The sequence below is a fragment of the Symphalangus syndactylus genome, chromosome 17 (genome assembly GCF_028878055.3).
Source record: "Symphalangus syndactylus isolate Jambi chromosome 17, NHGRI_mSymSyn1-v2.1_pri, whole genome shotgun sequence".
Lineage (NCBI taxonomy): Eukaryota > Metazoa > Chordata > Mammalia > Primates > Hylobatidae > Symphalangus > Symphalangus syndactylus.
Genome location: NC_072439.2, coordinates 22,803,547 through 22,830,422, shown reverse-complemented (window position 1 = coordinate 22,830,422; position 26,876 = coordinate 22,803,547). Strand labels below are relative to the sequence as shown.

General features: G+C 53.7%; 1 protein-coding gene across 5 annotated transcripts in view; it reads left to right on the top strand.

The window, feature by feature from the left end:
- The window catches only part of PAK4 (p21 (RAC1) activated kinase 4), a 53,455-nt gene that overhangs the window by 13,143 nt on the left and 13,436 nt on the right, over window positions 1-26,876 (top strand). The window contains exon 2 of one of the 5 annotated variants that reach the window (XM_063621188.1): window positions 21,300-21,437. The exons of 3 other annotated variants lie outside the window; for them this stretch is intronic. The gene's annotated coding sequence lies outside the window, so the exon portion shown is untranslated. Of the gene's footprint in view, window positions 1-17,587; window positions 17,732-21,299; window positions 21,438-26,876 lie in introns of those variants that run through there. One more of the 5 variants, XM_055250535.2, reaches the window with a different exon arrangement.

Here is a 26,876-nt window from a genome sequence, read left to right as displayed (position 1 = left end):
CGGGAAGCAGCTCAGCTGGGGTCTCCCCACAGCGTGACAGGAAGGAGCCAGGACCCAGCCCTACTCTGTGGGGGTGGCAGGATACGGGGATACCCCAGCACCCTCCAGTGGGTCAGTGAAGGGTTCTCCATCCCCCTCTGCGCTGTGACAGGTGGAGGGCAGCAGGTGTGATGGAGATTACAGCCAATTCCTCCCCTGATTCACATCGTCCCCCACAGCCCATGGCCGGCTGGGGAGGGGCTGGCCCTGTCCCTCCAGCAGCTTTGGCAGGGCCCGCCCCTGCCCACTTTCCTGCAGCACCCCAGCCTCGCTGGTCTTTGTGGAGTGCTCGGACTTCATTTATTCTGTGGGTCTTGGCTTAAAGGTCGGCACCTCTGGGAAGCCTCCTCAGGCCTCCCTCCTGTCGGAGCTGGTGATCATCCTCACGGCCGCTTGCCAGCTCTCAGGATCACGGTTGTTCCTCCACTGCTCCTCCTGCAGACACCGAGAAGTACACTGAGGGGGATGCCTGAGTTGGGCCAGTGTCAGGGTACCCGGCAGGATAAAGGGTTCGGGACCTGGGCTCCAAGGAGGGGGCTGGGAAGGGGTGTTCAGGGAGGACTGAGTGATGGCTTGGAGGCGGCTGGACCAGGAACACCTCCTGGGAGTTTGCAAAGGGGGAGGGGACTCTGGAGATGGCTGTGCCAGGCCTGGCTTCATTCCTTGCATTCCTCAGCAGGCCCCAGACTCCTGATGGTCCTAAGTGGGGGAGGGTGAGCCAGAGAGGGCCTTCTGGGTACTGCCCTCCCCCGACTCCATCAGTCTGTCTCAGTGTCTCTTTGCACCCTCCACCATCCAGGTCTCAGGGCTGGATCCGTCCTCCTGCCCACTCCCCAATCTCCTCACCCTTTGGCTGTGCCTTAGGGTCACCCGGGGTGGGGGTCACTGCAGGAGCCCAAGCCGGACCATTTGAAGCTGACTCTACAGCTGTGGGGTCTGGGCCTTGGGGTTTTTTAATGCTCCCCTGGCAACTCTGACATGCTTCTGAGCTGGGGTGAGAGCTGCTGGCCTGCAGGAATGGCAACAAACATGTTTTAGCTTTTGGCATGTTCTGGGTGCTTTTCTAGGCATCTGACATGGAGGGGTTAAGTCACGGCACGCAATGGGGACATGTGACTGTGATTCCTGTGTTCCAGACAAGGCAACTGAGGCCCAGAGAAGGCCTCGAGCTTGGCGATGCAGCCTCTGTCACTGTCTTATCTTCCCATTTCTGGTCTGTCCAGATGTCTGTCTGGGCCCTCTCTGTTTCACCTCTGTCTCCCTGTTTCTCTGCCTCTTATCTCCCTTCCCCACCCCACCCCCTGCATTTCAGCTTCCCTCCTCCCCTGGCAGAAACTTCCCAGATTTCTATGTTTTGAGGCAGGATCTGGCTGAAGCCACAGAGGGGAGATGGGTTCTGCAGGCCCAGGACATCCTTCTGAGGGGAAGGATGCTGATGTCACCACGCTCGCCTCCCTTACAGCTCCTGACACCTGGAGTCTGGGGCTGGGGGCAACCCGCCATCTGACTGACAGTCCAAGGGTGGCTAGAGCTGGCTCTGCAAGCTTGCAGGGGGGACTGTCCCCACGGGTTGACTCTGACATGCCCTGTGACACCAGCCGCCTCTACGGTCCCGGAAGTCCTCTACTGCCAGTTAACGTTTCAGCTCCTGCGGGTAGGACTGCCTGTCGGTCAGTAGTTTAATTGCAACAAAAGTTTGTACTAAAAAGGCAAATATTACATTGCAAGAGCGTTTCTTATTTGATGGGACTGGGGGGACTGATAGCCGGTGGTCGCGTATGCCCCCACTCACTGAGGGCTGAGGGCTCCCCTTGCCTCCTCTCCCCCTACCCCTCTCCAGGGAAGGGCTCAGGAGTCCAGCTCCACCTCCAGCCTCTCCCTGCTCCAGCACAGCATCCTCTGACCTTGGGCAAGGCCCTGAGCCTCAGATGTTTCTGAGTTCCCACATCTGGAGCAGGAGGATAATGATTCCTGCTGCCTCCCAGGGCTGCTGGGAGGATGAAGTGAGTCCGCTGTGTGATGCTCAGAACAGGGCCACTGTCATTATGCCATTCTGGTTACTAGTACTCTTATTACCATTACACTTATTAGAGAGGCAGGATCCATGCGTGGATTTAGTAGTTAGGATTCACAGGGTGAGTGATCCATAATTCTTTGCCTTTACAATGAGGTCACATTTCCTTTGAACACCTTTGTATCATGGAAATGTTCACACCTACTCAGAAGAATGGTCTCGTGCCCCCCTGGGGTCCCTGTCAGCAGCTCAGCAGATAGCAGCTGTGACTAGGCCTTGTCGCCTGTGCCTGTACTGCTCACCTCCCTGATTATTTCAGAGCAAATCCCAAACGTCATATATCCAGAAATATTCCACACTTTCCTAAAACAAGCCTGCCTCAGTCTCCTCATACTTCCCCAGTTGTCTTATAATCCTTTTTCTTTTTTTTGAGGCAGAGTCTCACTCTGTCACCCAGGCTGGAGTGCAGTGGTGCGATCTTGGCTCACTGCAGCCTCTGCCTCCTGGGTTCAAGTGATTCTCCTGCCTCAGCCTCCTGAGTAGCTGGGATTACAGGCAGGTACCATTATGCCCAGCTAATTTTTGTATTTTTAGTAGAGATGGGGTCTCACCATATTGACCAGGCTGGTCTTGAACTCCTGACCTCAAGTGATACACCCACCTCGGCCTCCCAAAGTGCTGGGATTACAGGCGTGAGCCACCGTACCCTGCCATAATCCTTTTTCGTTTGTTTTTTGTTGTTGTTGTTTGAGACAAGAGTCTCACTCTGTCTCCCAGGCTGGAGTGCAGTGGCACGATCTCGGCTTACTGCAACCTCTGCCTCCCAGGTTCAAGCACTTCTCCCTGCCTCAGCCTCCCGAGTAGCTGGGATTACAGGCACAAGCTTTGTATTTTTTAGTAGCGACGGAGTTTCCTAGGCTGGTCTCGAACTCCTGACCTCAAGTGATCCACCCACCTCGGCCTCCCAAAATGCTGGGATTATAGGCGTGAGTCACGGCGCCCGACCCATTTGTTTAATTTGGGTCTAGACAAGGTCTACACTTTGCATCCGGTTGATATGCCTCTCTTTTTTGTTTTGTTTTGTTGCCTCTATCGCCCAGGCTGAAGTGCAGTGGAGCGATCAGAGCTCACGTGCAGCCTTGACCTCCCCTGCTCAAGCGATCCTCCTGCCTCAGCCTCCTGAGTAGCCGGGACCACAGGTGTGCGCCGTCATGCTCAGATACTGGCGTCAGCTCTTTGGCGTGCTTGTTGTGGTAGTTTTTCTACGGGTGACCTAGGCCATTTGTCCTGGAGTTTTGCAGTCTGGAGCCAGCTGATACATCCTTGTGGTGTCATTGCACGTGTTCTCTGTCTCTGTGCTTCCTGTAAGTTAGGACTTAGGTCTAGAGGCTCGATCTGATGCAGGTTCAGTTTCTTCTGGCAAGCACTCTTTCTTAGGTGGTGCTTGGATGAGCATCAGAATTACTTAAATGTCTGCATGACTGTCAAGTTCACTTTTCAAGTAAAAATTAAGTTTTTTTTTTTAAAAAGCGAGTGGGTTGAGAAGAACACTCTGAAGTCACTCCTAGTAAGGCTGGTACCCAGATCCAGCAGAAGTAGGGTGGGAGGGACCAAAGGACTGAGGCTCGGGTCCTCCACTCCCCACCCCCCGGAGCCTGGGAGCAATGGGCTGGGTGCCCCAGCTTCAAGTAAACCACTGGCATTAACATGTGGGCCTCTGGTTCCTGCTTTGCTAGGGCCGCAGGCCTCCAGCTGAGAGCTGCTCCCACCCACCCTGGCAACCCCTTCTGCATTGCGTGGTGGCGACACCTTCAGAACAGAGTGGTCTCCCACCCCAGCTCTACCCTTGGCTGCCTGTGTCACCCTGGGTGGCTTTCCCAGCCTCTCCACCTGCTTCCTTCTCCACAGCCTGATGGTGGCCGTACGTCCCTTGGGCTGTGGTGTCTGGGCCTCTGGGAGCTGCCCTTCCACTTCTGCATTTTAGTATAAACCTCTTTGACCTCAGCTGCTCCATTCTCCGCTCCCTTCCAGCCACTCGGATTCCAGTCCTGGGGGCCTCCTCACTGACATGCCCTCCACCTTTAGTGCTGTTCCCTGGCACTCCGCATGGCTTCCTCGCCTGTATCCCATCTTTGCTCAGACGCCACCCCCTTAGAGACCTCCCCGACTGTGCCCTCTGAAAGAGCACCTTGTCACTCTCTGTCCCTTCTCCCACTTGTTTACTTACATATTGTGTTCCCACTAGAATGTCAACTCCAGGAGAGCAGAGACTCTTATTCACTGCTGTGTCCCCGGTGCCTAGAACAGTGCCTGGCACCTGCTAAGTGCATATTAAGGAGTTGTTGCTCATTGGGTAGAAGCATTAAAAAAACAAACAAAAAAAGGCCGGGCGCGGCGGCTCACGCCTGTAATCCCAGCACTTTGGGAGGCAACGGTGGGTGGATCACCTGAGGTCGGGAGTTCGAGACGAGCCTGGCCAACACGGTGAAACGCCGTCTCTACTAAAAATACAAAAAAATTAGCTGGGCGAGGTGGCAGGTGCCTGTAATCCCAGCTACTTGGGAGGCTGAGGCAGGAGAATCGCTGGAACACAGGAGGCGGAGGTTGCAGTGAGCCAAGATCGCACCAACGCACTCCAGCCTGGGCGACAGAGCAAGACTCTGTCTCAAAAAAAAAAAAAAAAAAAAAAAAGAATTGTTGAGTGCATGAATGAATAAAAGAAAGAAAATGACTGGGCGCAGTGGCTCACATCCCAGCACTCTGGGAGGCTGAGGTGGGCAGATCACTTGAGCCCAGGAGTTTGAGACCAGCCTGGGCTATAGTGAGACCTCCGCTCTACAGAACATTTTTAAAATTATTGTTTTAAAATAATTTAAAAATTATTTAAAATTTAAAAGGGCGTGGTGGCATGTGCCTGTGGTCCTAGCTACTCAGGAGGCTGAGGTGGGAGGATTGCTTGAGCCCAGGAGTTGGAGGCTGCAGTGAGCTCTGATTGCACCACTACACTCCAGCCTGGGTGACGGAGCAAGACCCTATCTCAAGATAGATAGATAGATAGATAGATAGATAGATAGATAGATAGATAGGGTTAAGCCAGTAGACTTTGGTCCTGGTCAGACCTGCCATGGAATCCCAGTTCTGATACACTCGCCGTGTGACTGAGGGCTGACACATCTTCTCTCTGAGCTTCACTCTCCTCGTCTGCAAAATAGGGTGTGAACAGCACCCTCCTCTCTGCCTTGTTTTGCACCAGGATGGAGCCTGCACATAACACTTTGTAGTGGTCTCGCTGCTGTCCTGTCTCCAGCACGGGGCACTGATGAGCCAGCCAGAAGCCGTCCCTGCCAGGGGCATGCTTGACCCAATCTTCAGTAATAACTCCTTCCACTCTGGGTGACCAGCTGTGGTGCCCCAGGGCAGGGACTTGTTGATCTGGGTTTGTTCCGGAGACCAGAAGGGCTTCCTGGGGACTGGGATTGGAGCAGGATTGAGAGTGCCTGGTATGTGGAGAGACCTGGCTGTTGTGGCCTGAGTCCGAGGGCTCAAGGGCCAGCTGCTTCCCGGCCTTTGTCTTCCTTGCAGGAAACAGGCCAGGAGTTACAAGGGGCCGGAGGATGCTGCTGTGGTTATGGTGGAAGTTACAGCTTTGAGAAGTGTGCATGTGTGTGTGAGTGTGTGTGTGTGCACTTGTGCGCATTGTAAAGAGAGACTGTTTGCAGACACATGCAAATACAGAGAAAGCTTTCAGTTGTCAGGATCGCTCTCCCGGTTTTTCCTGCATGGTGGTGTAAAATCTGACATGTGTACAGAAAGGTGCGTAAAACCTCCATGTTCAGTTTAATGAATAATTATAAAGCAAACAGCCATGAAACTACCACCCAGATCAAGAAGACAGGCATCACCACCTCCCTGAAAGCCCTCTCCTCCACCTGCCCTTCCCAGTGCTAACAAAAACATTCTCCTCCCTTTCTTTTCATTGTTACCTCTTTTTTGGTGAATTGTGAAAGATTTCAGACACCCCCAAGAAAACAGAGAATCACCTGCTGACCACCCTCAGGCGCGCTGCCCAGCTAAAACATGAAACGCTTGCTGTGGGTGCAGCCCCCAGGTGCCTCCCCCAGGGCCCCAGGCCTCGCTGGCCCTGCGTCTGCTTCCTTAAACAGTGTCCGGCATTGTTCTGCAGGATTTCAAAGTGCGTGTAAACGGTACGAGGCCGGCGGCACTTGGCTGCAACTCTCTCAATATTTTGTTCTTGAGATTTCTCTGGGTGGAGTAATGAAGCTCTGTGCCAGGAGGAGTGGTTCCCAACGAGGGTCAGGGTACCCCCACCCCTGGCCAGAGGAAAGCAGCTGTGCCCTGGGGGGGCCCCAGGAGGACGCTCTGGGCTCCTCTCACCCAGGCCCGCAGCCCCCTGCTCCACGTGGGTTTGAGGCGGCCACCTCCAGTGGAAGTGGTAGAGTGCCGCTGGCTTCCTAGGGCACCACATGGGACTCAGTTACAGCCGTGATGTGAAGGGGCCCTCCCTGAGCTTATGTAAGGTGTCATGGGGCGCTGGTGCCGCCTGGGGCCTGTGTGCACCACGGAGGGGCCTTCTCTGGAGGAGGGCATGGATCAGCAGCTGGGGACAGGAGGGCCTCTTCTCTTCCCGTACCGCCCTCCCCCCCCGCACCCGCCCACTCCCCACCCTCACCCGCCCTGTTAGCCAGGCTCACACAGCCTTTCTTGGGGAGGCCCTCTGGTGGGGAGATTACTCTCAAAGGCTCTGTATCTAGCTGGCCTGGGATTGCCACCCAGCTCTGCCACCTTCTAGCTGGATGGCCCTGGGCATGTGTTGACCCCTGCCCCACCTCTGTTGGCCTCAGTTTCCCCATTTGTAAAATGGAATTGTGTAAGGGTTATTTCATCCATGCAAAGCACTCATAGAAGCTAGTGTGTGGAAGCCTCTTAATGAGCCTTAGCTGTTAGTATCTTTCTCATGCTTGCCATTCATTCACTCATTTTTGCTGATAGTCACTTTTTGCCTCCTCTGAGTCCAGCCCTGTCAGGCTGAGGTCCTGTCTTCATGGAGCTTATAATACAGTGAGGGAGACAGACATGGTACTAGGCAGTGACAAACCAGAGTAACCTTGGAAAGCACAGGCCAGAGTGTGACAGCTGTGATGGGAGAAGACCCAGAGGACTGTGGGAGGCTCTGGCTCCAGCCTAGGAAATCAAGGAAGGCCTCCTAGAGGAGGAGACTTCAGAGCTGAGGCCTGAAAGAGGAGCAGGGTTAGTTTGCAGAACATTGTCCCAAGGAGAGCAAATAGCATGTTCAAAGGCTAAAAGATGGGAAAGGGTCTGGCATTTTAAATAAACCATTACTATTTTTCAGAAAACTTGAAATTTTGAGATCATTGTAGATCCTCCTACAGTTGTAAGAAGTAACTCAGAATGGCCAGGCGTGGTGGCTCATGCCTGTAATTCCACCCCATTTGGGGAGGCCAAGGCAGGAGGATCGTTTGCGCCTAGGAGTTCGAGATCAGACTGGGCAACCTGGGGAGACACCATCTCTTCACAAAATAGAAAAACTTATCTGGCTGTGATGCTGTGCACCTGGAGTCCCAGCTACTTGGGAGGCTGAGGTGGATCACTTGAGCCTGGGAGGTTGAAGCTGCTGTGAGCTGTTAATGGCACCACTGCACTCCAGCCTGGGTGACAGAATAAGGCTCTGTTGGAAAAGAAAGAGAGAAAGAAAGAGAGGGAGAAAGGGAGAGAGGGAGGGAGGGAGAGACAGAGAGAGGGGAAGGAAGGAAGGAAGGAAAGAAGGAGAGAAGGAAAGAAAAGAAAAGAAAAAGAAATAATACAGAGAAGAGGTCTGGCGCGCCTTTACCCAGTTTTCCCCAATGGTAACACACCTTGCAAAACTGTAGTACCAGATACCAGAGTGTCGACTGACATTGATACAGTGAAGGTATAGAGCATCCATTCAATCACAAGGATCCCTCGTAATACCTTCTCATAGCTACACCCTTCCCCTGCCCATCCCTAACCTCTGGCAACCACTCATCTGTCTGTTCCCCCATTGTTAGGATTTTGTCAATTCAAGAATGTTACGTAAGTGGAGCCACGCAGTATGCACCCTTTTTGCATTGACTTTTCCCCTCAGCATGATTCTCTGGAGGTGCATCCACATTGTTGTGCTGATAGTGAGTACTGAGTAGTATTCCGTGGTCTGGATGCCCCGCCGTTTAACCATTTCCCATTGGAGGACATCTGGGTTTTTCTAATTTTTTGGCTATTACAAACAAAGCCGCTATAAACCTTGACTAACAGGGTTTCGTGTGAATGTCAATTTTTGTTTCTCTGGGGCCAATAAAACTGCTGGGCAGCATGCTGGTTGCATGTTTTAAGGAAACCATCAAACCGTTTTCTAGAGTTGCTGTACCATGTTATATTATCACCAGCAGCAGGTTCCCCGCGTCCTCACCAGCATTTGGTGTTGTCACTATTTTTTATTTTAGCTCTTCTAATAAGTGTGCAGTGATAACTCATTGTGGCTTTAATTTGCATTTCTCTAATGGTAATGATGTTGATTAGCTTTTCCTGTGCTTATCTGCCATCTGTGTATCCTCTTCAGTCAAAGGTCTCTTCATGTCTTCTGCTCAGTTTCTTATTGGATTGTTTTTGGGTTTTTTTTTTTTTGGCTGTTGAGTTTTGAGTTTTCGCTGTTGTTCTTTTTTTTTTTTTTTTTTTAGCCCCACCAGGTTCTCATATGAGATCTTTATCTATTCTCTCTTTTTTTTTTTTTTTTTTTTTGAGATGGAGTCTCACTCTGTCGCCCAGGCTGGAGTACAGTGGTATGATCTGGGTTCACTGCAGCCTCCGCCTCCCGGGTTCAAGCGATTTTTCTGCCTCAGCCTCCCGAGTAGCTGGGATTACAGGCATGTGCCACCACGCCCAGCTAATTTTTGTATGTTTAGTAGAGATGGGGTTTCACCATGTTGGCCAGGCTGGTCTCAAACTCCTGACCTCAGGTGATCCATCCGTCTCGGCCTCCCAAAGTGCTGGGATTACAGGCGTGAGCCACCGTGCCTGGCGAGATCTTTATTCTACATACTAGTCTTTTGTCAGATATGTGGTTAGCAAATATTCTCTCCCAGTTTGTAGCATGTCTTTTAATACTTTTCATATGGACTTTTGCAGAGCAAAAGTTTTTAATTTTGTATTAATTTTTTTCTTTTATGGACTGTGCATTTGCTGTCAAGTCTCAGAACCCTGTGCCCTGTCTTAGATACCAAATAATTTTCTTCTTTTTTATTTTTTTATTTTTATTTTTATTTTTATTTTATTTTTTTGAGAGAGAGTCTCGCTCTGTTGCCCAGGCTGGAGTGGGCTCACTGCAGCCTCTGCCTCCTGGGTTCAAGCGATTCTTCTGCCTCGGCCTCCCAAGTAGCTGGGACTACAGGTGCCCACCACCACACCTGGCTAATTTTTGTATTTTTAGTAGGCACAGGATTTCACCATATTGGCCAAGCTGGTCTTGAACTCCTGACCTCGTGATCCGCCTGCCTTGGCCTCCCAAAGTGCTAGGATTACAGGCATGAGCCACCACAGCTGGCCTGCCTTTTTTTTTTTTCTCCATAAAAGTTTCACAGTTTTACATTAAGTCTGTGATCCATTATAAGTTAATTTTTGTACAAAGTATAAGCTTTGGATTAAAGTTCTTTTTTTTTCCCCTTTAGCATAAGGATATCCAATTGTTCCAGCAGCATTTGTTGAAAATGCTGTCTTTCCTCTGTTGAATTGCTTAGGCTTCTTTCACAAGAATCAGTTACCACAATGAGATACTACATCACACCTACTAGGATGGCTGCTGTCAAAAAAACAAAAATAACAAGTGTTGGGAGGATGTGGGGAAATTGCAGCCCCATGCATTACTTGTGAGAATGTAAAATGATGCTGCCGCTGTTCGGCATAGAATTACCTCATGACCCAGCAATTCCGCTCCCAGCTATTCGTCCAAAAGAATTGAAAGCAGGGACTCGAACAGATATTTGTACACCCAGGCTCATCACAGCATTATTCACAAGAGCTAAAAGGTGGAAACAGCCCCATGTCCATCAGTGGATGAATGGAGGAACAAAAGATGGTATACATGATGGAATATTATTCAGCCATAAAAAGGAATGAAATTTTGGGTAGAAAGCTATCATGTGGATGGTCTTGAAAACATTATGCTTAGTGAAATCAACCAGACACAGAAGGAGAAATCCTCTATGATTCCACTTGTATGAGGGACCTAGAGTAGGCAAATACAAAAAGACAGAAAGCATGCATAGAGTCCCAGCTATTCTTGGGGGCAGGAGGATCACCTGAGCCCAAGAGGTTGAGTCCAGCCTGGACGACATAGTGAGACCCGGTCTCTTTTAAAATATATGTATATAGGCCAGGCACAGTGGCTTACGCCTGTAATCCCAGCACTTTGGGAGGCCCAGGCAGGCAGATCATGAGGTCAGGAGATCAAGACCATCCTGGCTAACACGGTGAAACCCCATCTCTATTAAAAATATAAAAAATTAGCTGGGCGTGGTAGCGGGTGCCTGTAGTCCCAGCTACATGGGAGGCTGAGGCATGAGAATGGCTAGAACCTGGGAGGTGGAGGTTGCAGTGAGCTGAGATCGTGCCATTGCACTCCAGCCCAGGCAACAGAGAGAGACTCTGTCTCTAAATAAATAAATAATAAAATATATGTTTATGTATATATAGAGAGAAAGAAAGTAGAACAGAGGTTATCAGGGGTTGAGGGGAACAGGGAGCTGTTGTTTAATGGGTACATAGTTTTTGTTGGAATGATAAACGTTTGGATATAGATAGTGGTGATGGTTATACAACATTGTGGATGTATTTAATGCCACTGAATTGTATACTTACATATGGTTAATAATGATAAATATGCTGTATATTTTACCATAATAAAAATAAATTTTTGAAAGCCGGTAGGTATGTTGGTGTAGATCTGTTTCTTGGTTCTCTGTCCTGTTCTGCTGCTGTGTCGCTGTGACTGTCCCACCCCATCTGGGTTACTTGCTGCAGCGTTGGGAGAGGGGTTCCTCTGGCTTTCTCTCTCTCTCTTTTCTGTTTTTCAAGATTGAGCTCTTGAAAAAAGAGCTCTGGGACCTGGCATTTTGGAGCTTCTCTAGGGCTCCGCGTGTAGAAGATGGCACTGTGTTGGGCCTAGGTTCAGAGTCATCCTTGACACCACCTCATCCTCAGCCCGTGTCTGACTCATCAGCGAGTATTGCCTTTTCTTGGTAGACATAGCCCAGGTCTGTACCCCTCTCTCCACTGCCGCTGTCCTGGCTGCCTCACAGTTGCCCCAACAGCGCTACCTCCTTGTCACTCATCCTCACGCCTACTGAGGCCCCTTGATCCCGTCCTTCACAGGGCAACCAAAGTTACATCTGTAAAACCCAGGCCTGGACCAGGTGGAGTGACTCCCACCTGTAATCCCAGCACTTGGGGAGGCCGAGGTGGGCAGATGGATTGAGCTCAGGAGTTCGAGACCAGCATGGACAACGTAGTGAGACCTTGTCTCTAAAAAAAAAAATAAACAAAAATTTAAAAAATACAAAAACCCAGGCCTGTCCTTGGCACCCACGTTGTCTCCCCTTGCTCTCTCATGATCTGCCTCCACCACACCATCCCCGTTCAGGCCTGCTGCCCACCCATCCCTCCAGCCAGTGTGTGTCAGCTGGACTTTCACATTTTTTGTGTGTGGTGCTTGACTATAAGCCTGATGGGGTAGGGCCCACACTGCACTTCTGCCCCCGCACAGGCGGCACGTGATAGACATGCATTAGATTTCTGTCGGTGGACTCCGTGAACGTGGGAAGGAGGTTGCGTGTGGCCAGAGCAGGTGATTGGGGGCGGAGAGTGTGCAGAAATGAGGACAGAGAGGTGGGCGTGACCTCGGTGAGGAGATGGCTTTAGCTCTGTGGGCCTGAGTAGGTTTTTAGCAGGAGAGGATACAATCAGATTAGATTTACAAAGGTCTCCCTGACCTAGCAGAAAAAGGCAAAGGCTTTGAATAGACACTTAGCGGAAGAGGACATTCTGATGGCTTTTATAAATATGATAAATGCTCAACCCTACTAAATAGAAAAATACAAATGAAAACTAGGCTGAGGGGGGCCAGACCTCACATATCAGCAAAGATCAGAGATACTGGCCACGTCCCGTGCTGCGAGGCCGAGGGGAGATAGGCCCTGGCACCGCCGAGGGGCTGTGAGTGGGGACAGGCCTCACGCAGGGTCGCTTGGCAGTGGTGAACTTTACTGGACATTTACCCACAGACAAACTTGCACACCTGTGCAGTGAGAGCTGCACACAGTGAGTGTTGCTGCATCATTTATAAGAGCAAAAGACAGGAAACCACCACTGTGGCCCCATGGGGGCTAGCTCCAGACATCACAGTCCTTCCACATAGCTGCCAAAGCAGCAAGGCAGTGCTCTGCCAAGATCAAGGCAGGGAAAGATCACCAAGACACACATATATATGCAGCGTGTCTGTGGTTTCAGTTACCCGTGACCAACCATGGCCCAAAAGTACATGGAAAATTCCAGAAATAACCAGTTCATTTGTTTCATTTATTTACTTTTTTGAGATGGACTCTCACTCTGTCACCCAGGCTGGAGTGCAGTGGCACCATCTCAGTTCACTGCAACCTCCTCCTCCTGGTTTCAAGCAATTCTCCCACCTCAGCCTCCCGAGTAGCTGGGATTACAGGCATGCACCACCACGCCCAGCTAATTTTTGTATTTTTAGTAGAGACGGTGTTTCACCATGTTGGCCAGGCTGGTCTCAAACTCTTGACCTCAAGGAATCCGCCCAAAGTGCTGGGATTACAGGCGTGAGCCACTGCACCGGCCCAACAGCTCATGTATTTTAAATTGCACACCATGCTGAGTTATTATGATTTTATTATTTTTTTTTTTGTAGAGACGAGGTCTCCCTATATTGCTCAGCTGGTCTCGAACTCCTGGGCTTTCAAACGATCCTCCTGCTTCAGCCTCCCAAAGTGCTGAGATTACAGGCAGGAGCCACCGCACAGCCTCGTGATGAAATCTTGAGCCGTCCCACTCTGTCCCGCCCAGGACATGAATCACCTTTCTTACCCCACGTATCCATGGTATATGTGCTACCCATCTGTGGCTACCCAGTAGCTTTCTCGGTTCTCACATCCACTGTTGCGGTATCACAGTGCTTATGTTCAGGTAGCCCTTATTTCACTTAACATTGTCCCCAAGGTGCAAGAGTAGCGATGCTGGCAATTTGGATATGCCAAAGAGAAGCCGTAAAGTGCTTCCTTTAAGTGAAAAAGGGGAATGTATTGAACCTAATAATGAAAAGAAAAAAAATTGGATGCTAAGGTTACTAAGCTTTCCAGTAAGAACGAACCTTCTATCCATGAAATTGTGAAGAAGGGAAAGAATTTGTGCTAGGTTTACTGTCACACCTCAGACTGCGAAAGTTACAGCCACAGAGCATAAGTGCTTGGTTAAGATGGAAAAGGCATTACGTTTGGGGGGTGGAAGACAGGATCAGAAACGTGTTCCAACTGATGGCAGTCAGGTTCAATGTTATCCACAGTTTCAGGCATCCATTGGGGGTGTTGGAACATACGCCCTGCAGATAAGGGGAACTACTGTATATATAGTCGGCCCTCAGTATCAGGGGCCCTCAGGATCACGGGTTCTGCACCCACCCATTCAACCAACCAAGGACTGAAAATTTACATTGGAGGGCCAGCTTTTCCACCCGTGGTTATGGAGGGCTGACTGAGGGACGTGAGCATCCCTGGATGTGGTGCCCCCTGCGGGGGTTCTGAAGCCAATCTCCCTCAGCTACCGAGGGAGAATTGTATAAATATATAAATTTTTTTTTCAAATCATAATTATAAATTGTTAGGATACACAGTGAAAATTGCATGAAACACAAATGTATAGCAAAACCAGTTACTATAAAGGGAAAAATCTATGTAGCCACCCCTCCAGGTGAAGAAACAGATGGTGCCAGCCTCCCCCAACCCCCAAAAGCTCCCAGTCCCTCCCTTCCCCCACAAGCATCCACTTTTTTTAATTTTAATTTTTTTTGAGACAGAGTCTCACTCCATCACCCAGGCTGAAGTACAGTGGTGCAATCTCGGCTCACTGCAACCTCCACCTTCTGGGTTCAAGAAGTTCTCGTACCTCAGCCTCCCGAGTAGCTGGAATTATAGGCATGTGCCACCACACCTGGCTAATTTTTGTGTTTTGTTGTTGTTGTTTTATTTTTTTGAAACAGAGTCTCACTCTGTCACCCAGGCTGGAGTGCAGTGGCACCATCTCGGCTCACTGCAACCTTCGCCTCCCAGGTTCAAATGATTCTCCTGACTTAGCCTCCCAAGTAGCTGGGATTACAGGCACCCACCGCCACGCCATGCCAATTTTTGTATTTTTAGTGGAGACGGGGCTTCACCATGTTGGTCAGGCTGGTCTTGACCTCCTGACCTCAGGCGATCCACTCGCCTTGGCCTCTCAAAGTGCAGGGATTACAGGTGTGAACCACCCTACCTGGCCTTAATTTTAATTCTCTAAAAATGTAGAGATGGGGTTTCACAATGTTGGCCAGGCTGGTCTCGAACTCCTGGCCTCAAATAATCCGCCTCGGCCTCCCAAAGTGCTGGGATTACAGGCATGAGCCACTGCGCCCAGTCCAACTCTCCCAACTTTTGAGGCCATCATGTGCTTGCTTTTCTCTCTGTTTGCCACCTCTGTATGCAGCCTGAAGCAGTTTCCTTTTGCCTGGTTTTGAACCTTAAAGTCCGAGGATGGAGTATTGTTTGATGTTTTTGCCTCTTCTGTGCGGCCTCTTCTTTGATGCTCATCCACATGTAGCTGTAGTCATTCATTCATTTTCCCTATCACTTGCGGTGCCATGGAGACCTCATTTGACACCTCCTGGGGACGAGCATTTGTCTTCTTTCTGGTCTCCTCGCGCATGCTGCCTGCCCCGTGGGCCTGTGTTATGCTGGAGTGTGTACCCAGGACAGCTCTTGCTAGGTCAAGCGTATGTCCCCACTTCCGCTGGATGCTGCCAAGCTCCAGCCAAACGCCAGCAGCGTGGGAAAGCCACGGAATGTTTTCAAGAAGAGCAAAGTACACAATATTGTGTGTCGTGTGGCTGCCATTTCTGTTGTTTTTTTAAAAAGCAGGTAATCATGTGTGTACCCGTACACACATGTAGGATCTCTCAGAAAGGAAAAAAAAAAAACCCGAAAGTCTAGTAGGGGTTGCCTCCAGGGCTGATCTGGGCCGGGGGGGAGGAGGAGGACATCCTGTCAGTTTACCCTTTGGTGCCTTTTGGCTTTTGAACGGTGTGCCTGTATTACAAAGACAGAGAGAAGGAAAAGAAGGAAAAGGGGTAGATGAGCGTAAATGTGGTAAAGTGGGAATCTGAGAATCGCCCAGTGCAGCTCCCTCTCCATCCCTTGGGGACCTCGTTTCCTGCAGCTGTCCAGAGCTGTCCAGTCCCCACCCATTCCCCCGCCAGAGCCCAAACCTGCCCGTCTGGTTTGCAGAGCTGCCCCACCTGGCTCCTCTCCGGGTGGTTACTCGACAGATGCCCCACCCCCCACCCCATGGGGAGGCGGTGGCCTGAGATCTGGGACTTCTGGATTTAGTCCCCTGGACCTGCCCTGCTGTGGTCCAGAGCCTGGCCCAGCCCCTCCTTGGACTTCCTCCTCACTGTGGGCAGGGGGTAGACAGAGGTGGAGATGGGAATTGCAGGCCCTGAGAGCAAGCGCTGGCCTCCCCGCCCACGTTCTGTGTGTAGAGATAACATCTGCCCTCGAGGAGTTGGCTGCGGGGGCAGGGGTGTGCCAGAGCAGGGCAGTGGGGAGGACCCAGGCGCCTCTGTCTGCCATGTGCCGGGGCACTTGCTCACTGTTGTCCGTGGATTCACCATGGCCTGGGCGCCCATCCTGGGCCCGGGCACCCAGCAGCCTTGGTCCCTACCGCCTACCAGACTGGAGTCCCTGGTGGAGCCCCTCTAGGATGTCAGCTCCCCTGGGCAGGAAGTTTTGTGGAGTTTGCAGTGCTGAATTCTCAGGGCCTCCCACAGGCGTGCCTGGTATGTGCCTGGAGCTCAGTGAATGAATGAGAGGTGGGCAGGCTGCAGACAGCGACAGCCTGGGTGGTCAGGGCTGGCATGGGGAGGTTCAGGGTGGAGTGTGCAGGGCTGGAGCCCGGAGGATACCTGACCCAGCCTGGGGTGGCAGGGAGGGCTTCGTGGAGGAGCAGGTGCCTCAGGTGGGGCCGGAGGGTGAGAAGGGATGAACCAAGCAGCCCTCCGGAGGCCTCGAGGGGAACAGACAATGTTCACAGGAGAAATAGTTACACCTGCGAGCTCTGCCTCGGGCCAGCCTTTGCGCTGGAGGTGGGATTTGAAGGGGAGGGAGGGATGCAGCGGAGCATCTTTTTCTTCTGTTCCTGAATGGGGGTTCTGATCACGTCAGCCTCATGCTTGGAGCAGCTGGTTAAGGTCACAGACACCGGGACAGACACCCAGCCTGGGAGTCCCAGCGCCTGACCTCCCCTCGGGCATCAAGTCAGTCCGCCTCTCCGGGCCTCAGTTTCCTCCATGATGAAAGGGGTCTGCTGAAGGACCTGTCCCATTTAGGGCAGCAGTGAGGCAAAGCCCCGGAGCCCACGCCTGTGCCAGGAGCAGGGCCTGGCGCAGAATAAGGCCTTGTCATGTTGAGCTGCCTATTTTCAGCAGGGTTAGTTTCATCCTGGTGAGGCGGCGCCAGCATGGTGTTCCACCTCCTGACCTCCTCTCCCTCCTCCCTTTCCTGCCATCCACACCTCCCAGCCCTGTTCTCACACCTCTTGATAGGGGGGCTTCACTGTGGTCTCCCCTGACCTCGCCCCTCCCCCGGTCAGGCTAAGTCTCAGATTCCTCCTCATGGGTGAGGGGGGCAGAGTGGCCCCTTTCCTCTGGCCCATGCTGGGCACTTGCTAGAATCCCAGCCTTGGTCGGGGTGGAGGAGAAGCAAGTTCCAGCTCTCCAGTTTTGCCTCCATATCAGAGAGCCCACCCACCCCTCTCCCCGGGGCTCTATCCTGCACCTAGTGGCCCCTGTCACTCCCCAGCCGCCCCCACGTACATACCCCGGTCCCTTGTTTCAAACCTGGCTGCCCCTTAGCCGCCCGGCCAGCCGCTTGCAGGCACTCAGCCTTGCTGTGTAGTCACCCCCTCCAGCCCCTGGCACCTAGCCTGGCATAGGGGGGTGAGGCGGGGTGTGGGAGGCTGACCCTGCTGAAGCAAAGGCTGTGGTTGGGGTCCCCGCCCAGCCGTGCCCTGTGTCCAGGCAGCTATGGGCCACGTGGCCTAGGCCCACCCACCCCAGCTCCAGGCCCAGCCCCGCCTCCCTCCCGCCCTCCGTGGGTGGAAGCCACAGCCGAGGCTCAACTCCTGGCCGCGTCACCACCGCTGCCCTGGAGGCTGGAGCATAGAGCCCAGGCAGCCCTCCTCAGTGGGTGCCCACGTCGAGGGCCTGGGGAGCCCTGGATCTACTCTGCTTTCCCAGCTGGAAGCCTGTCTGTCCACAGGCCCGCCCCATTGAGGGTGGCCCAGGAAGTGGGAAGGAGCGTGGTGGAGGTGAGCTGGCCAGGCCTCAGGAGGGCGGGGAGAGGGGAGGGCTAGACTGGCTGCCGGGGAAGGAGGGTCTGCCCCTGGCCACTGGAGCCAGCATGAGCATGTGCGAAGGCCGCACCTTTCTTGGGGATGGGGCGGGGTCACCGTGTTTCCATGTGTGCGAGATGGCATGTGCCTGTCTGCTGGGGACTTGCAGACATCTGAGCATAGGTCCCTGAGCCTCTCTGTGGGAGCACACTCCTGGGGTCTGGCTTGCATGGGGGCAGAAGTTTCTGTGAGACTGTGCCTCACTCTGTCACTCTGGGTGACCCTGGAGTTGACTGGGTGTGCCTAGGTCCATGGAGGTCTCCTTGCCTACTGTGTGTGGTTTTGGGGTCGGAGGGGCCTCCCAGTGTAGCTTTGTATCTTGGGGGTTATTCCTAGGTGCGTGTGTGTCCTGGGGTGCGGCACGGCTTTCCCTCGAAGTCATGGAGTGTCTGCGGCATTGTGTGTGTACACACGTGTCCCTGTGTTTCTATATGTGGATCTCTTTGGGAGTCTCTGCATCTCTGGGTGCACGAGTCTTTGCAGTGTGTATGAAAGGGTCCCAGTCCACGGTCCATCCCTGGCTCTTCTGGGGCCTACGTGCAGGCTGGCTGAGCCGCGCGGCCTTCCCATTCGCTGCGTGTGTACTCTGAGCCAGGCTGGCTTTAAGAGCCACTCCCCCACGTTCTCCCACTGAAGCCTCAGAAGCTCCCTCTGGGGCACGCTCTGCTGGTGCTGCATATTCTAGAGACAGGAACGGAGGCTCTTGGTAAATGTCCTTTTCCCCTGCCCCACGGCAAGCAAGGCACTGACCCCTGGCCACCAGCCTCCTGAGCCCATGCTCCTGTGCGGGCCTCCGCCGGGTGCTCGGGATGTTGTAGGGTTGAGGGTGAATTGCTGCTGTTGCCGGCTAGCCGGGAAGTTTTTTTTTTTCGCCTAAGATAAATATTGGAGAAGAGTGGCCAGGGAGCTTTCCCTGTGACCAGTGCATGTGGCTGGAGGCCTGTGGTTTGTGTGGCTGGGTGTGTATCTGCATGTCTGTGTGATGGTCTTAGGACTCGGCTCTGTGTGGTGTCAGCTGCGGACATCCTACATGCTCTGGCATGTCCTCACATGCATCTGTGCCTAGGGATCATGCATGTGTGTGAGTGTGCATGTGTGTGCATGTATGTGAGCATGTATTTGTGAGCGTGTGAGCATGTGCGTATATGTATGTGTGTGCATGCATGTGTTCGCATGTGTGTGCATGTGTGCATGTGTGTGCATGTGTGTGAGCGTGTGTGACCATGCATGTGTGTGCATGTTTGTGAGTGTACATGTGTGTGCATGCCTGTGTGAGCATGTGTGTGAGCGTGTGTGTGTGTGCATGTGTGAGCGTGTGTGCCCATGCGTGTGTGCATGTTTGTGAGTGTGCATGTGTGTGCATGTCTGTGAACATGCGTGTGTGAGCGTGCATGTGTGAGTGTGCGTGTGCGTGTGTGTGTGCATGTGTGAGCATGCATGTGTTGCGGGATGGCTTTGCTCGCTGCCGTGTGTTGGGTCTGTGAGGAGAGGCCATAGTTGCTGCCTAGTATGTGTCCTGGCGTCTGTGCATGGCCTTGTGTGTTGCATGGCAGGGGAGGTAGACAGTGAGAGGGCTTGGGTGCTGGAGCCTGAGAGGGGCAGGGCCTCTTTCCTGCCACATCACCCCCTTCCCCCTGCCCAGCCTCAGGCGAGGAATAAATGACGTCTGCTCTGATTTCCCAGGCCGTGTGGGCTCCCACACACTCTCTATTGTGGTGTCCATCCCCACCCTGAGTACCTCCGAGAGGTGAAGGGCACCAGCAGAGCCCTTTGTGTCTGTGCCCTTTTGTGCTGGGCCAGATTCGGGGCAGGAGGGCTTGGCCCTGGCATCACTGGGGGCTCTGAGCACCAGCCTGGGCCTGGCTGGGTAAAGGAAGCACCATCTCTTCGTTGAGCCACACTCTCTGCGCCATACCTTACCTTGTGCTGGGCAAGCCTGGGGACACAGAGATGACCCCAGGCCCTGCCCTCCTGGGTCTCCCAGTCCAGTGGGAGAGGCAGACCTGTTATCAGACAGTAACAGCCCTTCAGGCTCCTCCCTCCCAACCTTGGAGAAAGTAAGAGTAGCATATTTGCTCTGCTGAAGGGACCATGCCCAGCATCCTCTGTAGTGTATTTGTTCATTCATTCATTCATCATTCAGCAGCAAGAATGGCAGTAATGATAACAGCAGCAAGCCTGCAGTGAGGCCCCACTCGGCACCAGTCAGTGTTGTAAATGTTTTACATGTGTCATCCTATTCGCTCGTCCAACATGCCCAGGAGGTAGGGACTATCGCTACCCCCAGTTTGCAGACTGAGGCCCAGAGGGGTTGAGTCACTTGTCCAGGGGCACACAGCTTGGAGTAGTAGAGCCAGTATCTGGGACTGGGCAGTCGGCTCTTAACCACCAGTACAGGCCTGCTGAGCCCCTGTACTGCGCCAGGCCTTTGCTGAGGACAAAGCAGTGGCCAGGAGGGACAGGCCCTGTCCTCGTGGGACTGCCTGTTTGTTGCAGGAGACATGCTAATTAAGGACCATACGGACAAAGGTAAAATTACAGCTGTGACAGATGCTGTCAAGGGGAAGGTACGGGACATGCAGGGTTTTAGACAGTCTCACTCTGTCGCCCAGGCTGGAGTGCAATGGCGTGATCTTGACTCACTGCAACCTCTGCCCGCTGGGTTCAAGTGATTCTTGTGCCTCAGCCTCCCAAGTAGCTGGGACTAGAAGCACATGCCACCACGCCCAGATAATTTTTGTATTTTTTTAGTAGGGATGGGGTTTTGCCATGTTGGCCAGGCTGGTGTCGAACTCCTGACATCAGGTGATCCACCCGCCTCAGCCTCCCAAAGTGCTGGGATTACAGGCATGAGCCACCGCGCTCGGCCATGGACCTGCAGTTTGAAGGAAGAGGAAGGGATAACAGGGTGAAGGTTGAGGGGGCAGGGGGCTCTTCGGGACCCAGGCTAAGGGCACAGTCCGTGCAGAGGCCTGGTGGTGGGGACGGCGCTATACCTGGAGGAACGAAGGAGAGCAGGGCCGCCCCCTCCACCCTCCACAGACGCTGCTGAATCCAGGCCCCGCTTCCAAAGGCGCCCCCCCGCCGGATCTGTGTCTTTATGGGCTTTTACCCATTGTGGGGACTCATGGATTTCCAGAGGCACCCCCCATGTGATTTGGCTCTTGCCAGGATACACTGCCACTTCCTGAGATGCCCAGCGTAGGCCACGTGGCTGGGTGGGCCCCCCTGCAGTGGGGAGGGCCTGGGCGTTCACAGTGGGGTACCTTTTGTGGTGTTGGGACACACACCAGCTTACTTGTGGAACAGCCAGATTCAGTCTCTGAAGACCCATTTTCTCCCCAGGCGTCAAGGTCAGACTTCCAGGGAGTGAGTATACGAGGCCCAGGGACTTGTGTCTGTCTCGGCCCCATCCCCGTGCCCTGCGCCGCCTCAGGGACCAGGCTCATTACTTTGGTAATGGCATCACCCATTTGTTCCACAGATATGTCTCGAGCACCTACTATGTTCCAGCCACTGCTCTAGATGCCAGCAAGAACCAGACAGACAAGTCCCTGCCCTCAGGGCGCTGACATTCCGCCGGGGGCACCGCCAGTCAGTAGGTGTAGGATGCCAGGGGGTGGTAAGTGCCACAGAGACATAAAAAGCGGGGTACACATTTTGTTCAGGGGTCAGGCAGCCTCTCGGAGGAGGTTTTATTTGCACTAAGACCTGAATATCAAGAAAGGCTGAGCAGTGCAGTTCTGGCAGAGGGAAGATAGGGGCAGAGGCCTGGAGGCTGGAACAGCTGTGATGAGTCCAAGACATACCCGGAGGCAGCCAGCGCGGCTGGAGAGGAGTGAGGGGAGGAGACGAGGTTTGCGAGGGTGGCAGGGCCCTCCCAGTCAGGGCCGTGTTGAATCAGTGTTTGAGCCAAAGTGGGAAGCCCTGTAGAACGGTGTGTGTGCATTTGTGTCATGTCTTCAGATTCCCTTCTAACCACGGTGGCTTTTCTGGTCTTGGTCTGGTCATTGTCAGGGACATTGTCCCTCCCTGTTTTTGTCCCATAAACCTCCAAGGTCCTTTCTCTACAGTGGAGGCCTTGGCTGGAGCCAGGACCACTGGGGAATGGGGGATGTTGACTTACCTTCTCTGTGGGACAGAGTGGCTGCTTTTGTAACCTGGCACTGGATAGCCCTGGGCAGTGACTTCCCCTCTCTGGGCCTCAGTTTCCTGGTTTGGGGAACAGGAAGGAAGAAGACTCCCCACCCAGCACCCAGAACTGTTTAGAGGGCTCCTCGTGGCCTGGTCTGTGTGCCTGGCACAGCCTAGGCGAGTCCACAGCCACGAAGGGGGGCCCTTGTGAGTCCACGCCCTGCTCTAGGCACTGAAATGCAGCCATCATGAACCAATACGCGGTCCCTGTCCATATGAGCCACTGACTTAGTGAGGAAGATGGCCAAGACAGGCGAACAACTGTAATATGCAAGGCAACGCTGAGGGCCCTGGAGGGAATGGACCTAGGCTGACTGCACCAGGCCCTGCGCCAGGTGCTGGGGGTGCCACATGGAGCAAGACCAGGCCGAGCCCCTGCCTGTGAGCTCGCTCTGCAGCCCTCGGCCAGTCCTGCCACCTCCACCTTTACAGCATGCCCAGAACCTGCTCATGCCACCCCCTCTGCAGCCCGCACAGGGTCCTGTCCCCTTAATTTCCACTGGACCATCACAGCCTCCTCCTCCCTGGACCCCCTTTCCGTTCTGCTCCCACAGACTGTTCCCAGCCAGTGGGAGCCTGTGATCTCCTGAGTCAGGCGGTGGCCCTCCTGGGCTCAGAGACCCCTGCAACTCCCATCTCACTCGGGAAAGGACCAGGCCCTCCCTGCAGCCCCCAGAGCCCCACACGATCTGCCCCATTACCTCCTTGGCCTGTCCTTCCACTTGCCCCCTCACCCACCCTGCTGCAGCCCCGCGGCCTCCTCGCTTCCCGTTGACCATATCAAGCAAATTCCCACTGCCCTGGCTGTTCCTTCCTCCCGGGCCCTACATGGCTCCCTCTCCCCTCCTCAGGCAGGTCCCTGCTCACGTGTCCCCTTCTCAGCAAGGCCTACCTGACCCCTTTATTTTATAATTATTATTATTACTATTTTGAGATGGAGTCTCACACTCTGTCGCCCAGGCTGGAGTGCAGTGGCGCAATCTTGGCTCGCTGCAACTTCCACCTCCCAGGTTCAAGCGATTCTCCTGCCTCAGCCTCCCAAGTAGCTGGGACTACAGGTGCCTGCCACCACGCCAGGCTAATTTTTTGTATTTTTAGTGGAGATGGGATTTCACCATGTTGGCCAGGCTGGTCTCCGACTTCTGACCTCAAATGATTTGCCTGCCTTGGCCTCCAAAAGTGCTGGGATTACAAGCATAAGCCACTGCGCCCAGCCTGTTATTCTTATTTTTGAGACAAGGTCTCGCCCTGTCACCTAGGCTGGAGTGCAGTGGCACGATCACTCACTGCAGCCTCGACCTCTCAGGCTCAGGTGATTCTCTAGCCTCAGCCTCCTCAGTAGCTGGGACCACAGGCGCACACCACCACGCCCGGCTAATTTTTTATTTATTTTTTATTTTTGGGGGTAGAGACAGGGTCTCACTAGGTTGCCCAAGCTGATCTTGAACTCCTGGCCTCAAGCGATCCTCCGTCCTTGGCCTCCTGAATTGCTGGGATTACAGGCATGAACCACCGTGCCCGGCCTTGACCACTTTATTGAGAATTCCAGCCTCCCCTCCGCTCCTTTCTGATTGCTGCATTATTTTCTATGTCAGCATTTTTCACCCGACTTAGTAGATATTGTTCTGATTTATCTCATACATTGACTGCCTCTTTCCTTCTAGAATGTGAGTGCTGCAAGGACAGGGATGTTTCTGACTGTTGGGTGCACTGCTATGGGCCCCAGGCCCAGCAGAGTCAGCCCTCGGTAGATATGGATGGGTGCATGGTCAATGCATGGGTGGGTGTGATCGGGTCACTTGTGGGTGGAGTAGGTGTTTGCTAAGGAGGACCCTGGGGATGTGTCAGTCCCAAACCTGAGGACCCCTTGGAGGAACAAGGCTCAGTGTGGGAGGCCTGAAGAGAAATGTGGATAGAGGAGGGTTGGGGGCCGTGCAGGATGAGGGCAAGAGCTGAGCCAAGGTTTGGAGGCAGGAATGGCGTGGGGGACTTGGGACAGTGAGGAGCTTGCTATGCCGGGACGGGAAGCCAAACTCCCAGTGCCTCCACTATCAGAGCACATGCCCAGAAGGTAGGGGGTAAACTGAGGCAGGGAGGGTCCCTCCCAGAGCTGGTAGGTGAAGATTGTGGCAGGGTGGTGAGTGGGACCCAATGGTGGAAGGCTGAGTACAGGCTGGAGGCAGTGAGTGGTCTGGGTCCCCTTCCTGATTCGAGTTTCATTTTGGTGATGATGAAAGGATGCCTGTGGTCCTGGCCACCTCCCCTGCCCTGCCCCCGGGTCCCTGCGTTCCGGCTGGGCCAGCCCCCTCCCTTCCAGGGGCAGCAGCTTTGATCAGAGCCTGGAGGGGGCGGGGCAGGAGGTAAGGGTTTTTGCACGCGCGTGTCTGCTCACACCCACAGCTTTGTCGCACGGTGGATCTTGCTTTTCCATTTGGGCCAGTTAACCTTGTGGGGGAGAATTGGGGTGGTGGGACCCTTTTCCTCCCATAAAAGGTCAGAGGATGCAGGGGGTGACTGGAAAATCTGAAGTGTCTGCTAGGCCAGGTCAACGCTGCCTGTCCCACATGTTAAAGAATTCAAAAGATTTTTTAAAATTTGAAATAAACATTTTAGAGTGGGATACAAAATGCGCCTGCATTTTTGGGATCAAATACTGGACTTCAGAGGCATCTGTGCCCCGGCTGGGGCAGAAGGCTGCACCTTCCTGCTGCTCTGGGACTACTGCCCCCAGGTCCCAGCTGCTTATCTGAAAGATTTCCTGGGTGCTGCCGGGCCTTGTCCAAGGCCTCTGAGCAGGGGAATAGTGCAGCGGACAGGGACGATCATTCCACGGAGTCCCTACCGTGTGCTGCCCTGGGCTACGAGGGGGCAAGACAGAGGACAGTCCCTGCCATGTGAAGCTGACACATTCTAGGGGAGAGGCAGATGCTAAAGAATTAAACACGTGGCTGGGCCCGGTGGCTCACGCCTGCAATCCTAACACTTTGGGAGGCTGAGGCAGGTGGATCACCTGAGATGAGGAGTTCAAGACCAGCCTGGCCAACATGGTGAAACCCCGTCTCTACTAAGAATGCAAAAATGAGCCGGGCATGGTGGCGGACGCCTGTAATCCCAGCTTCTCGGGAGGCTGAGGCAGGAGAGACACATGAACCCACTAGGCGGAGGTTGCAGTGGGCCGAGATCATGCCATTGCACTCGAGCCTGGGCAACAAGAGTGAAACTCTGTCTCAAAAAAAAAAAAAAAAAAAACGAATTACACACACACACACACACACGCACGCGCGCGCACGCCATATATGTGGTAAGAGCCCTGAGGAAAGATAAAGCAGAGACGGGCGTAAAGGGTGACAGGACAGGAGCAGGGCTTGTGAGCACAGGCGGGCCTGGGAAGTCAGGGGAGGAGGGAGATCAGTGAGAGGAGAGTTCCAGGTGGGGCACTCGCCCATGCAAAGGCCCTGAGGTGGAACCATGTCTAGGATTTGAGGAACAGCAGGGGGACCTGTGTGGCCAGGGCACAGTGAGTACAGGGGTGCATGGGAGGAGAGGAGGGCAGCGTGGTGATGGGCGCATCCTGTGGGGACTCTCAGGCCACGAGGAGGCATTTTGGGGGCCAGCAAAGGATTTAAGGCTGTGGACTCTGGAGTGGGCGGGACTCTGGCTTCCAGGCCCGGCTCTGCTTGGTGAGCTTAGTGAGAGATTTGACCTTTGTGAGTCTCTGTTTCCATAGCTGCAAAATGGGGCTCAGAATGGCCACCCCACCGCGGTTGAGGGCGCCTGTGAGCTCAGCATCAGCGTCTGCTCTGGGCCATGGGTCCCTTGTGGTGGCGATGGTGGTGGGAGTACCGAGCTGAGCCTCAGGCCACATTTGGTGGGAGGGGTTGGTCTTAGCATCTTTCCTGCTGCCAGGCCCGTGGGAAAGGCTGGGGAACAGCCATTGGGGAGGTGGGGGCCCGGGGGCCCACTTTGTGCTTCCTCACACTACCCGTGGCGTCCAGGAGAGGTCACACAGGAGGGAGGGACCCTCACTCAGCAGAGACTAGGCCAGGAGAGAAAAGGCAAGGTCTGGGTGTAGACAGAAATAATGGGGAGGGAGGGAGGGAGAGGGGAGGCCAGGACCAACCTTCAGAGGAGGAGGATGATAGTAATAATAATAATAATAGACAAAACCAACAGCGTCACCGCAGCCCTCCAGGGCAGCAGGACAGGCAGGTAAGAGCCCAGCCTTCAGTGCCTTCCACACACAACTGCCCAGGTTCAAATCCTGGGTGCTTCTCACTGGCTGCTTCTCCTGTCCGTGCCCTGGACAAGGGCCTTCCCTTCTCTGGGCCTCAGTTTCCCCATTTGTGAACTGGGATGAGGATGCTTGTGAGGATGGAACGGGATTAGACGCACAGCAGGGCCGGAACCCGCGAATCTCTGCAGACAGGCCTGGAGTCTGGTGTCCACTCTGCCACCCTAGCTGGGTCACCTGGGTTAATGAGGTCCCCCTCTGTGCCTTGTTTTCCCTGTCTGTAATCTGGGGCTCATAATGGCCCCTCCCTCCAGGGTCAGATGTGGGACTCTGGGTAAAGTGCCTGGAAGAGGGCTGGTACACAGTAGGTACCCAGTAAGTGCTGGCTGCTATTGGAATGGTGACCGGCACTTACCGAGCACTTACTGTGTGTGATTTGCCCTGGCTCTGATCCCAGCCGCTGTCTCTGGGCCAGGCCCTTCGTGCCCTGTGTTCTGCGTAATTCCTTATAAAAACTCCAGGAAGGCCAGGCACGGTGGCTCACACCTGTAATCCTAGCACTTTGGGAGGCCGAGGCGGGCAGATCACTAGAGGTCAGGAGATTGAGACCAGCCTGGCCAACATGGTGAAACCCCG